The sequence below is a fragment of the Cydia strobilella genome, chromosome 2 (genome assembly GCF_947568885.1).
Source record: "Cydia strobilella chromosome 2, ilCydStro3.1, whole genome shotgun sequence".
Classification (NCBI taxonomy): Eukaryota; Metazoa; Arthropoda; class Insecta; order Lepidoptera; family Tortricidae; genus Cydia; species Cydia strobilella.
The window spans coordinates 5,944,221-5,958,141 of NC_086042.1; positions in this window are offsets into that span (position 1 = coordinate 5,944,221).

Sequence of the window (13,921 nt, forward strand, 5' to 3'; positions counted from 1 at the left end):
AGAGAAGGGACGCGGAGGCGCAACAGCTGCGAGACCAGCTGAGGGCAGTCTGTGTCCCCACGCAATATTCTGCACGCCCCGGTCATGAGTGCATAATTACGCCTTACTTCCAGGGAGTTAAAACCCAGAGTTCCAAGCAAATATTTTGTCGGGTAAAGGAAGGGATAGTACCCATAGATTTTTTTAAATAAAAATCTCAGGAACGTCTTTTGGATCTTTTCTAGAAGCAAGGCGTAAGTGACCTCATGGGGATTCCACACTCTGGACGCTGCCTCCAGTTTACTCCTCACTAAAGCGGTAAAGACAATCTTGATGACAAACGGGTTGTCAAAATCGCGAGCGTTGCGGATAACAAATCCCAATCTCTGATAGCAGTCGGTAGCTAGGGTACTCATATGAGCATGAAAATTGAGGTGCGAGTCAAATATGATACCTAGGTCTTTAATAGTGTTAACGCGGTTTATTAATTCCGTCCCTAACATGTAATTACCCAATAGGGGACTATCAGAACGGCTAAAAGACATTACAGAACACTTCTCAGGGTGGAAAAGCAGTTTGTTTGACACAAATCAGTACAAACATGACGCCTAAAACATTTCAATAAATAACTCACACACAAATATGAACATATTCGATCGTATAAAACACAAACCCAGAAAGTACATCGGAATTGATCTGTTGAAAAAAGTTAAACATTTCAACAAACTTCAACCCAACAATGCAACCTCTCAGACTTCGGAGCAAAATTCTAACTGTGTACAAATCAACCCGCTCCGTTACTTGGGTAGTTCGCGTTCTCGAGCATTTGCAGTTCCTTGTCACGACGACAGCCACTCCTTGGACTAGATTCACGTACGGTCGGATATTAGCACAAACATGGGAAAATATGCGAGCGACCGAGCAAGTTCGGCACGTGGCTGATTAATTTATAGAAAGTATGAATATTAATAAAAATGGTAGGTAGTTAAGTGAACTGACGATACTTCAGGTAAGCACTTAGGTGGCGTCATCGATTTTATTGCTATTTATTGAGTGAAGTACCTATAGGATTCGCAAAGAAGTTTAGTAGCAAATTGCTTTTCACTAACTGACGTTTTTAATCCAGATTAAATGTTAAATGAACCCCAAATTTAACAACAGAATTCGAAATATTAATACTTGTTATAGTCATTGTTGGGATTAGTTGCCAAGCGGACCCCATAGGCTCCCATGAGCCGTAGCAAAAAAAGCCGGAATAACGCGAGGAAGATGATAGTCATAAGGAATCAAGTGACTTGTTATTTTATATTTTTTATAAAACATAAGTCTAAGTACGCTCAATGCCAAATTACGCTATGGTTCATAAATTGTAGATCCAAGCGACTGAATATATACACTTTTGTCGCTAGCTCCTCCTTCTTGTTCGAAATGAAACAATGACGGATTTATATTAGAAAACAATCTGAATAGTTATCTTACAGATGGCTGTCGTAAGACCCTGCGCCGTAAGGCTTTAGTCCCACATAAACTATCAACCACTTCCTTTCAGATAAAAAAAAACTCGTAGGAGACAAAAATTGAGATCAATGCAAAAATGTTTCAACAACATTGCCCATATACTTGATTGTTCTACAAATATCAAGCGGAAATGTTTCTGACGCTTTTCCTGAATTTCTTTGTAGGTAATCATTGTTTAGTATTCTGGGATAAAAGAACGTGTTAAAAACATTTCTGTTTCAGTATTGATGTTAACTGCTTATTTGTATTTAATATGTGTTGCGAACGCAACTTTTTATTTACGAGTATATAAAATATTGCTAGCTGAGCAGTAGCTAAACGCAGCCGTCGGGCTCGGTTAGTATGCGGAAGCTTTTTTAAAGCACCAATAGGAGCGCTCCACATAATTTGTATCGCGGCCAATTAGAGGCACCTAAATTTAAACCACCTTTTTACTGTTCAATTTCGCTAAATCACTCTCTCATCAGCCTCCATACCATAACCACCACTTCTACACTTTTTAACCGTTATGGGCAACTGTACCTCTGTAACCAGTACCTATTGAAGATTATATCAGTTTACTTCAAATCGAAGTTTTTTTATTTGAGTCGTCGAGACCTGCACGGCGGCTACAATATGTTATTTTTATTTTTCAATCGTCGTTTTCGAGCCCTGTGAGGAAAGCCTAAAGGGGTCTACCTTTAAGAATTTTTTTAAGAAAAATTGCGAATAGTTTAGAATTGTTTAAGTCGGCTTGATGAGCCTAAGAATAGTACAGGCAACGATACGATGCATAAATAGCCAAATGAATTGGCATTAACTCATATTAAGCATTAATCTTGACTTAAACACTTGTTGTTATTTTATCCATATTGTTTACATACAGCGTAAGAATAGGTAGACGCTAGAGAGCCATCTAAATGCTGCCGCAAATTGGCCTCAAGGTACAACATTTTCCTTTTCCCCTGATTTATCTTTCAAATGGAACCCGCTAAACGTTAACCGGCTGTAAATTTCGCGAAACAGTATGGCGTAGAGATACAAATTAGAAAACTTTTTACTTCACTTATGGTTATCTTATGACGAGTTTGAGAACCGCTTGCTATTCCGGCAAAAACTTGAATTTTGCATTACAATTATTTCGATAAAGGATTGTGCCCCTGATGCTTGTGAACTCAATTTCTTAAAAGTTCTAAACATGTTTTAATTTATTTTATTATCAAAATCTATCATCCGACCTATGTCATTGCCCGACAAAATATCCAACTGTGTGGCACGAACTTGCACTACCTGAGAGTTGCTTTGATTTCGCGCTTCTCTCGCTGCAGTTATCATAATAATACCGCATTGATATTCCAAACCCGGATACATAAAGCTTACTTCTTAAAAGTACATTCAATATTAAAACGTAAAAACTAATCTACTTGTTAAAGCAATACCTATATGTGCAGATCGAGCCGCTATATTATACTTATATCTCATATTTATATTTTGTAGGTGTTTCTACATGATTTATGGACAGGTACAAATTTGTAATTTTTAGGGTTCCGTACCCAATGGGTAATAATGGGACCCTATTAGGTACTAAGACCCCTCTGTCCGTCCGTCTGTCTGTACGTCTGTCACCAGGCTGTATCTCATGAACCGCGATAGCTAGACAATTGAAATTTTCATAGATAATGTATTTCTATTGCCGCTATGACAACAAATACTAAAAATAGAATAAAATTAATATTTAAGTGGGGCTCCCATACAACAAACGTGATTCTTTTGCCGTTTCTTTGCGTAATAGTACGGAACCCTTGAGGCGCGAGTCCGACTCGCACTTGATCGGTTTAAATTTATACCTTTGGGGTAGCTTCGTGCCTACTACAGGGGCACATTCGGATTACAAATAAACTGTACGAATGTACCCCAATTACCAACATTTCCAAAAATGTAAGGGAATTGTAAGCTAAAAGATACTAGATCCACATTAATAGATAAAAGAAAATATGACGTTGGCAAGAGATGTTTTGGAAGGAACATTTTCTTACAAAAACCAGAGTGTACCATGCAACGTTTTGTAATGTAAGAAAAGTATGTTTTTATTGGCAAAAAGTTTAATTTATAACATCACATGCTATTTCCAGCCCGCGCAGCATGGTTCCCCAATCACTAAGTCCGTCACTTTCGCACTCACATACTTGTTAGAACGTCACAGGAATGGTGATAAGCGTACCGTGCTACGACCCCAGGGCCAATCAAAACGATATATTTTGATGTTGTCTGAATGTTTCCCTACCTATGTACGAATGTACCCCTCGGTGGGTATAAATTCGTACATTCGAGAGCTTCTTCTAAAATTCAATTCATTCATTTATTATAAAAGTTATCGGTTTCTAACTATTTGAGTAGGAAGCGGAATGTACGCAGAATGTTATAATAACTAATTAAGCAATCTATCTTTAAAGACCAATTTATGAAAGATCAAAATCTAAAAAGTGTCTGAAGATGCCCTTCCCCTATAAGTAAATTACATTTCGTCAAATAAAATATCTGTCATTTTTTGTGAGGTTTAAAAACACGTGTCATATTTTAAAACGTAAACATCTAATTTCACCATGGAATTTGCGTTTTTGAATATAATAAACCGTAATTTATGTAACAAGTCTCGTGTGTGCTGAAATTGCCTCGTTCTCGCACCAATTAACTGCATCATCTTATCGCGTTTGAGGTGGCGGAAAATTTTGTCTTGAAATTGGCTTGGTGACACTCAGAAATATAGCGAAGGTTTCTTCATCTTATTATATAATGCGCCACACATTTAATGAAAAAAAAAAAAACAAATACTATGACATGACGCAATTAATTAGAACTATGTTCGGCACAATAAGCATAATAATTGTCTTATTTATAACTAGGCTTATAACAAAATAACATATATATATGTAACTGATTTAAACTTTCACGATTTTTAGAGTTTCGACATTTCGAGGACGGCGTTGTCCCTGTAGTCTCGGTGACGTAGTCTCGATTAAGTCCTGTCGTTTTGAATAATAATACCTATATATGTAACTATTTAGAATCTAAAGTTTGCGATAAGCTTCCTAAGACAAGCCACCATTGTTTAATTGTAATTGCTTATTAGCCTAACATTTCATTAAAATGATTGCCAGAAGCGTCTATTATAATATTTATTCATAATATTTATATGATAAATAGGTAGCTGCTAATTAATTTCGCAAATAATTTTACGATACAAATATTTGAATGCCTTTGTGTGGCAAATATTTACTACAACGCAGATTTAATTTCAATCTACAATTTCCATCTACAAGTAAATAAGTTCCATTCAAACGTCTTTTGGATTTCTTCTTATTGTATTTTTCTTTCTTTCATTACCTATTTGCTTACATTAATATTAGGTAGATAACTATTTATTAGAAATGATTGTTTCACTTCACAAACAAGCTAAGTAGATAAGTAATGATTAAAATGTAAGCGATTTTGTGAAAATAATCAATTTTTAATTTATATAAATTTACTTTGCATCTAATAACAGTCGTTCGAAAAATTCAGCACCAGATGAATTCGACCCCTTGTGTGCTGAATTGCGATGTTAATTTTCGCAGCGAAACTGTTGACTAAAAAACATAGCACTTCATCATCTGCACACCGTTCATACAATATTTACAGAGTTGGGTTATATATTTATTTCTGAGCATGGCTGCTCGCGACGTTCATGAGACACACAAGTGACGGTAAAGTAGTTTGGCTTGTTAATAGGATTCCCTGCGTCGGATGTATACCTAGTTTTACTTTATATAGTATATATATACTTCTTTCAGTGTAAAATAAAGGTTTTTTTTTTCTAGGTAATATAATTTCACATTTTACAAAATTTCCCATTCAAATAAATAGGTCATGTTCTTCCAATATAATCATTTTTTCACGTTCCTGCATCCGTTAAAAGCGTCGGATGACGTAAGTACAGAAGCTTCATGATACATTTATCTTAACCAATTTATAACTAAAACCGTGATGATATCATCAGACATTATCTGTGTTTTTTTGAGGATATTTATCGTGGATAATTCAGATGCTTACCTCATTTCTGACAGCGACACAGAAATATCAGTGTTGCCTGTAGGCCGAGCACATGATTGGCGCGACAGTATCTCGCCGCGAGATAGACTACCCTTTACTAACTGTACGAATTAAAGAGGGACGGGCTGACGGGTAGTCTTTGTCGCGGCGAGATTCTCTCGCGGCGCCAATCATTTGCTAGCCCGGCTGATAATATTAATTTAATGTATTAAGAATTTATTAATGTGTTGAAATGTATTTGTGTTTGTATTTTGTGAATTTAATACCCTATTTAATGTTACTGGCTGTTTCATGTTTAGAACGCACAATCGTCCCATCCTTAATTTACAAGGAAGAGAAGGCTTTGCCCACTATCCATAAGTTCCTCATTTTACATAAGATATATCTTAATCTGTAATGAAAAAGCACATAAGAGGCTCTAAGTAGATTATAGTAATTTTACAGAGGATAAACAACATAATAACATATACTGCGGTTTTAAGTTGCCAAACTTTTAGAAAAGTTGCCATACGCAATAAGAACATGCCTGCCTTACTTTTGCGTTCGGAAACAAACTTTGTAATTTGTGTTATGTTTGTCCGAACGGTAGTGCGGTAAACAAGGCACGTTGTTACCGTTTACTTCAGTAGTCTTATTACAATAACTTACAGAGCGCACCACGGATAGGATGGTCGAGCTTTTATCGCTTGTCGTATTATTTCAAACATGACAGTAACAACGGTGCCAGAAGGTGAAGGGCCGACCATCTTAATCCTTCAGTTTTGTGACAATTAGGTAGGTACGCATAATATGTTCATAATATAGATCATAATTTGTATAATTACCGTCACAGTACATCATTTTAAAAAGTAGTACAAACGCTGGCAATGCTGGTAAGCCGATGTTCTCAAGACATAATAAAAAAGAGCCAAGCCTTAGTGCGATTACTTCAGGTATAAGATAGTCCCGTATATTTTTTTCTCGCTAGCCTATACGAGTGCTCAATCTACTGGGCATTTTATAAAATGTATCAAGGTCGTCCCGCCATCTCCATTTTAGTATTTCTCTATCTCGAGATCCATCGTGTAGGATTCAGTCTGTAGCTAGAACATCCCAGGTGCAATCAGCAGACGTGCCCTACCTAGTCCCACTTTAGCTTGTCGGAGTTAGCGGCCTTCATGCCCAAATCTACAATGTGGGTTCTACGAACACCTAGTATGCTGCGTTCCATTGTTCTCTAGAAAACCTTGAGCCTGGAGTTTGAGCGCTGCAGGTATGGATAGGCAGGATACACATGTCGACAAGTTTGTGCTTTAACGAGAGTGGAAGGTTGCCCTTCATTAGCGCCTTCATGGACCCGAAGCTCTTCCAGGCGTTTGCGATACGGCGATTGATTTCTACAGCCTACTGTCGAAGGGTACTAACTGGCCCAAGTAAACATACTCGTCGATATACTGCCCGTAATATCTATATTTTTTATTTCATTCATTCATATTTATTTTAATTCTGATTAAACCCTCCTGACCTGACCTCTGGGTCTCACTGACTTTGCAAGCGATAGAAATAGGGCCTACCGATATCCGGTGTCAAGTTGTTTGTACTTTGTACTGCCGTCCAATCACAACTCGAGACATATGGAGACGGATTTGATACGTGCCTAAGATATGATGCCTGAAATGGTACTAATACGTTAAATTTGAACTATCGAAGTTTATTTCACGTAAGTATGTACAGAAGCTGCTAACCATCGCAGTGCATCGCGCTCAGGAGGGCGTAGGGTGATAGAAAGAGGGGCGCCGAAGTGAAAAAAAGGCTGGTCCATTATTACTACCAAAAACTAAATAAGCTTGGGAATCCCTGCGCTAGTACGAATGCGAATAATATGAATGGACATATGGACAGACGGAAATATGGGGAAACTAACGGCGTTTTTTTGCAAACAGTTTTAGGTAGGTAGGGGAGATGCGGATAAGACGGGGACACGAGGTAAGACGGGGCCACCCACACATAGACGAAACTATACGTCACACTAACGCATCGTAATGGCCGACGGGACGCCCCTCCCGCGCGGCCATCAGTCCGATGTCGGCAGCGAGTGAGAGTGCGTGCGTTTGTTCATTGCAGGTCAAAATGTGTTTACCGATTTCATCGATCTATTATTTGGGAGCTCAATAACTTGTTATGAAACCGTAAGTAATAGAGCCTGATTAACGTGGATTTTTTAAAGCATTTGTGATTGTATTAATTATCGTGTGGCGTAACTCAAAATGCTTGAAGTTTGGTGTGTTTTTTTTACTAATATTTTTGGTAAACAATTTTGGCGAAGACAAGACGGGGCAAATTATGCGAGGCATGATGGGGCTTAATAATTCCTACCTAAAATCGTCGGAAAACTGCGTTGGGTGTCAGCAGTGTGGACGATGGGCCCACACAGCTTGTGCTGGAGTCGACGACGAAGATTTGGAAGATGTCTTGATATGTATTTCTGTCAAGAGAATTAAGTCCCCATCTTACCCTTTGTCCCTATATTGTCCCTTTTTTTAGTATCCCGTCTTGTCCCACATGTGGGGTAAGATGATGTATGTATTTGCCATTTTTGTTAATTGATTTTTTTTTAATTTTGTATGATTAGTTAGCAAGTCCAAAGCTGTGCCAAATAAAACTATAATAAGTAATGAATGTTTGATTAATAAATAACTCAGATATTATTTTTAAATACCCTGATTTTTTACTTCTTTACCTTAGCGTCCCCGTCTTATCCGCATCTCCCCTATTATTTTTGTAATGCAAGGTCTTTTTCTAATTCAAATAAATTAGTTTCATTCGGTCGAGGTCATTACATATTTCAGTTGCTACTTAGTTATTGTCAGAGCAAATATTTCCATTTTTCCACCAAAAATTGTGGGTTGTAATCTAAAAATTTTGAGTGATGAATCACCTCATTACTAGGGAACTCACTTCCATTTTTAGGGAATAGACAATCATTATCATTTCATTGACAGGTTCAATAAATAGACCTAAAAGATTCAAATTAATCACAGCTGCCGAACTGACGGTATAATTTTATGCTACAATGACTGAAATAATATTCATGTTCCAATGTTTTAGGTGGGAGTGGCAGGGGTAGGATGAAGCTGAAACTAATTATATCGGAAGCTAGTTAACCTTAAAATTAGTTCTAAATAAATTGATGGCTTTTTCTAGTTCAACTGTCAAAGTCAAATATTTTATTGCGTTTCATGTAGGGTAAGATTGTTGACACTGGATCACTCCATTTTCAAATGCCCGCATCTCGAGTAATAACTGTGATACATATTTGATTTGTAAAATATTGTAGACATAATTTATTCAAGTTTTCAAGTCTGCAAATCAAAGATGGAAATCGTCTGCTAAACTATTGGACTCGTTGGTTAGTATGCTCAACGACTTGCGATCTTCTCAAAAATAAATATTTGATCAATGAATAGACTAAGTAAATAAGTAAAAAATATTGATATTATAAATTTTCTAATTTCAGATGAAGAAACATCCTAATTAGACAAGTCTTAGCCCCTATTACAATGTTTTCCTACTTAGAAAATTTCTCCAGGCAGGTTTAAAGCAAATTTAACTTTTTATTCGCATTATCAGGGTCCCTTAGCGAGCTTTGACCCACTGTCAACCTGATCCAGTCGATTCACTGTCGACCCAGGCCTTAATCACAAAAAAAGAAGAAAAAAAAAACAATAAGTCAAAATATAAATCAATGACATGTAGAAGTACCTTATTAAATTCGTTAAAAATAAAAAATATATATGAATTCATACAGTTATATATTTCTGATATAAACATTAAACTTTAATAACCGTAAATATTTGCCCACGCAGCAAATTCGCTTAAACAGATCACTTCACTTTATTGAATATTTACTTAGGTTAGTAAAAATTTGTTGCCAAGGGGCACCTTTTATGCGGCAAAAAGTATTAAAAATATTTTGCCTTTTCTCAGAATTTGCGATACGAGTAATTACTGTGCAGTGTGCACCAAACTCACTGTCAACCAGCTTACCCTACATTTGATGCTTATTTATAGCTTAAAGCAAGGTACGGTCTCAACATGAACCCTGAGAGGCTAAAGCAACCTTAAATATGAATAGACAATATCAACTGATTAAAATCTTAATGAAAATGAAAAATGAAAAAGCGTTTATTGGTTACAATATTGTGTTGAGCAAATTATGGTTGGAATCTCCAAGTAAGTAAAATTATACTTGTGGCAGGAGATCCCGCTCTTCCTACCAAAGTGTGTGTGTGTGCGCGCGCGCGCGCGCGTGTGTGTGTGTGTGTGTGTGTGTGTGTGTGTGTGTGTGTGTGTGTGTGTGTGTGTGTGTGTGTGTGTGTGTGTGTGTGTGTGGTGTAAAATTAAAGCGACTAACTTATACAATTGAATAATTTATTCTCTATTCTCACTTCAAATACATCACTTCACTTTCTACAATCAGAAATGATGATATCCGCAGTAGAACTAGGGTCACCGACATATCTCGCAGAATTGCGAATCTTGAGTGGCAGTGGGCGGGGCACATTGCTCGCAGAACTGATGGCCGGCGGGGCCGGGAGGTTCTGGAGTGGCGTCCGCGTACCGGAAGGCGAACTGCCGGTAGGCCTCCAACAAGATGGAGCGATGACCTAGTGAAGGTGGCGGGAATTCGGTGGATGCGAGCGGCACAGGATTGGTCGGAGTGGCGAGCCTTGTGGAAGGCCTATGTCCAGCAGTGGACGTCTATCGGCTGACATGATGATGATTTCTCACTTAAGAATTCTTATTTGAATGTAGTATGGTTTGCTGATTAAATGCGAGATTTTAGTTATGTATGCTAACTGCCATGGCAAATGGACCAGAGTGTATCATTATCATGTTTGAGTTAGGCCGGGCTAATCTGGTATTGGGTCGTAAATTTGACGGATGAGAGTTGTGCGGGAAAAGGGAAATATTGTTTTTAACATACTAAAATATACACTTAAGGCAGAGTTACGGGTGCTTTGGAATGAGAAATCTATATTTAAATATGCTACGTTTCTGATAGGGCCTAAATTGAATGAGTTTAGGTTTATTAAAATTAAGTTTTAGAATGGTTGAATCTAAGCTATTATTCAAATGTAATTCATTGTGGTATTATTACAGATATGTCGTCAGCAAAAAGGGTGCAAAATTTATGTATAAATTTAGGCAGGTCATTTATATAGATTAAAAATAGAACACAAGCGAGAACGCTGCCCTGAAGTATTGATCGACTTATTCGTCTTTTCTGATTTAAATGTTTGTATATTACCCGTTATATAGTTATGGTATTCTACGTCTACGCATTGCGTACGGCCTAAACGTGTAACCAAGTAAAAAGTTTCCTAATGTGACTGGTGTTTTTTTTCATATACCTTACCTGCTACTTAATTACGTGTTAACCTTGTGGCCAATAGTTACAGTAGTGAACTATAGTTAGGTGGTTATACGGTGCTTATTTTATCACTTGGATAAAGCCATTATAATACGCCTGCCGGTCAAATGAAGCACTGTCGGCGCCGGCATTTAGCGAACTCACTGTCACGTCCGGAGATATTGCAGATACCGGAGACTGAACACGCCCGCTAGTTAAACACAGCTGTGGGGCCTGTCAATTTTAATTGAAGCCTCGGATCCGTGCCACGTTTTCATGGAGTCAGTGCCTAGTTACAGGCCGCAGTCCGCACGTTGCGCCAGATTAATAGCCCGGACGTGACGCGTCCGACACACTGTTGGTAGCACCAACTAGTTTCAGACCCGGAAATTACGGGTTTTTTGATAATACACAGGGTGTCACGTTTAAACCTAGGAAAATATACTTATAAGTTCGGTACCTACTGACACACGTGTAGTTATTGTCAACCGTGCCGCAAAGAAGAGTTCTCTGACTGACGCCAAATGTACTAAACCAAAACCCTATTAGGCGTTTCAAAGCAGCCCACAAATACTTTTTACACGAAAACCGTCAGATTATTGGGGTTTCAATTCGTGAGATTTGAAACACCCAATAACACCTACTAATAAGTTACATTAATATTATTACTATTTCAATATTTGTATATACAATTTACACTTTAAATTCTACATTAGGTATATTGAATAAAATACGTTTGTATGTTTGTGTGAAATATTCATTGTTAGGCGCTACAGATACTTACGACACGTATGTTACAGTGAAAATGATCTGTCTCCGACCAGGAATTGCTTCTTCAAGGAAACTCACTTTATTTCAGTTTACGATCATTTTATTCAGTTTTCCAGATGCACAACTAAACGAACTGTCGTAACGCGATCCGCATTCCCTCTTTTAAACGTACTTCGAGTACTTCGACGAATGGAGACAATCTGCATGGAGCTTTGACTTTAGAAAATCACCAGAGCATTTCCCGTTTTGTCAGGAATATGTTTCTGATGGAAATCCAATGAACGGGAATGTTACGTATTAACTAATTGACTCCATTTCGCGTAAGCCCCATATCGACGACCGCCACCTTCACCTCCTACGTTAATAAATCATTTTCGCCCATAAAAAGAGGAATATTAAATCGAAAGATGCCGCACAAAATGAAGGAGGGCGATGTGAAAAATTGGGTCATAAAGAAGCAATTCGTAATGCGCAGAAACCGAGCTATTTTCAATTAAGTACATACCCCGGATCTCCCCTAATTGTCTGGAATGGTCTTTTGGTCACGAAATGAAAATAATGAATTCTTTGACGAATCTGGGGGCACGGTAGTGCCCCCGCCATGACGAGCAAAGCGTAGCGCAAGGGCTCTACCTACCTTCTCTCGAAGCGCTTCGTCGTTATTTTGAACCCTCATAACTTGGGTTTGGATTAAACCAGATAAACAAAATTCTCGAGATATGATGCCAAAAGTGGAGTTATTAAGCGTGAAAAATTTCAATTGCATAGCTCTTATACTATGGATTTTATTCATATATAAAAATCGTCACTGACTCACTCACTCACTGATGATCATCAAAACCTTTGGGGTACTTCCTGAAGCCTAGGAAACTGGAATTTGGTATGTAAGATAATCTTAGTATACAAACAACAAAAAAAATTCAAAAGCTTGAAATTTTTAGTTCCTAAGGGGGTAAAAAGAGGGGTGGAATTTTGTTGTTGTTGTATGTAAATAGTTTTTGTTATGGGGAATGATATAGAATAGTTTTCAGCCCCAAAATCACATGTAAGGGTGAAAAGGGGGTGCAAAAGAGCGTTAGGGGGAAAAGAGGGTTAAATTTTATAAGGGGAATCAGTAAAAAGCAGATTGTATAAAAGATACGTATTTCAGGATTTTTAATAGTAAATTAAACCCATCCATTAAATCAACCCTTTTAAATTAGGAGATGGAAAGTTGTCATAAGCAACTTGCAAAAAGAAGTGATTTCCCACTAAAAACATTTCATGTAAAATGTTGCTAAGACGAAACGATAAGGCTCGCACTGTCAAAAAGTTATCAGATCTCTTGTAGAGCCAAGCTTCTAACTCAACAGGCCGTAACTTCACAAACTCTACACCTTAGTTAAAATACGTATGTGGCATGGCCGTTTTGTTGCTACAAGAACTCTTGTATAATAAAAAATAATTTATAGTGAATACATGTTTCACCTTACGCCCATGTGACGGTAGCGAAACGGAAAAAAACAACATATTTTGACAATTAAAGGTGTAAAGTTTGTGAAGTTAGGGCCTCTAGAGTTAGAAGCTTATTGGCTCTACATCGTTACGGCCTGTAGAGTTAGAAGCTTGGCTCTACAAGAGATCTGATAACTTTTTGACAGTGCGAGCCTTATCTTTTCGTTTTGGCAACATTTTACATAAAATGTTTTTGGTGGGATTGAGTTAAACAGAACGTAATTCGACGTCCAAAAATGTCTCATAATTCTGAAATCGTCAATAAGTCTGACTTTTCATAGATTTCATCATGAATCATGAATTTAATGGAAAAAAGTGCGAGTCGGACTCGCGTTCTAAGGGTCTCGTACATTACACAATTTTTTACAATGTATTTTTTTATGTGAAACGTGAGTGAAATGTCTTTAAAAAACCCGTAGAGGTCGGATCAAAAACTAAGTAATTAAGTCCGACTCACGCTTGACTGCACATTTCTAATAGGTTTTTCTGTCATCTAAAGGTAAAGAACCATTTTGTGTATTTTTTTCTAAATTTTAGACCCAGTAGTTTCGGAAATAAAGAAGGGGGGAGGTGGTAATTTTTACTATTTTCTTAAATAACGTCAAACCTATTTATTTTAAAATTACAAAAAATATTTTTGAGATACACGATATGAGACACGATATAGTTTGAAAAACATTATTAGGGTTCCGTACCCAA